Raw genomic sequence first — 1,437 nt, 5'->3', positions numbered from 1 at the left:
TTCAGGAAAGGCATACCTCCCGCGGCAGAGCTATGGTGGCCCGCTGAGATGGGGCCTGCACCTCCGCCCAGTCATCTAGCAAAAAATCTAGGGGTTAAATGGGACGACAGTCTATCCTTCTCTTCCCATATCCAGCAGGTGATGGAGTGCTGCCTTAGTAAACTGAGGAACCTGCGAAAAAATCTCAAGCTGCTGCCAGAGAATTGTCGAAAAATGGAGATCCACGCCACAATTACATCTAGGCTGGATTATGCCAATGGCCTATATCTGGGTCTCCCGAAATACCTGACCCAGGGCTTGCAAACCGCGCAGAATGCTGCGGCTAGGCTGCTTAAGCATATACCGTTTAAAGATCATGTTGCTCCGCACCTCTGATCATTGCACTGGCTGCCAGTGACCAGCAGAATAAAATTCAAGGCTCTCACGCTGGCATTTAGAGCTCTACATGGAAACTGCCCGCATTTTTTAAGATCTCAGTTGCCTAGATACTCCCAGGCCCGTTCTCTCAGTTCGAACTGCCGGGTTCTACTACTCGTTGCGCGAGTCAGAAGGGCTCGACTGGGGGGCCAGACGTTCTTGGCAAATACGGCACGGCTCTGGAACACCTTGCCACCGGGCCTCCAGTGCGCATCCTCGGAATCCAGCTTCAGAAAACCGCTGAAGTCTTGGCTCTTCACACAGGGAAGCTAAATATCTTCTTCTCTGGGTTTCTGGCTTTGCTTTTGCTCTCACAGTGCCGGGACACCTCCTAGTTGAGGTAGCTGTTCGCGCTATACAAAAGTCTGTATTATTATTATTATTATTTGTTGGGTAATAACTAGTGCATATTCTACACTACAGCTGCATAATGGACCCTGAGGAAATGTCTCCAGTGACCTTCTGTGCATGCAGTTTCGGCAATGTGATTGTTCATCAAGCGTCTTGATAAACAAATCCTTGATAACATGAATCCTGATCTAGAGAAGAGGACAAGACTACAAAAAGGGGAATCTCCACCAAACAAGGGTACTTCCTCCTAACAATATGAAGTAAGTACTTCTTTGTTTAGTGGAGATGTCCTCAAATTTCCGCTGCATCAAGAACACGTCACCAAAATCAGCAGGAAACAGGCCTGGGGGCCTTTTGGTAAGCTGTCTATCAACATGAGAAAAGTAAGACCTTTGGAAACTACTAAGAATAATGTGGCGTGGCCAAACGGTTGGACCTTAAGGATGATTTTGGGCATTTGCATACTCAAGGTAAGACTGCATAGAGGGGAATCTCCACCAAATAGGGGTACTTCCTCTTTTATTTCTGAAATAAAGGGGAGGGGAAGAGTGACCCCCCTCCCGGGCTGATTTCGACCTTGGGGACTCGATTCGATTCAAAATCTTTATTCGAATTTTTGCAAATTCATAAAAGCAATACAAAATACAATCCCAAATCAAATGACCATGA

This window comes from Lissotriton vulgaris, unplaced genomic scaffold (genome assembly GCF_964263255.1).
Source record: "Lissotriton vulgaris unplaced genomic scaffold, aLisVul1.2 SCAFFOLD_3031, whole genome shotgun sequence".
NCBI classification, from domain to species: Eukaryota; Metazoa; Chordata; class Amphibia; order Caudata; family Salamandridae; genus Lissotriton; species Lissotriton vulgaris.
This window is presented reverse-complemented; position numbering follows the sequence as displayed.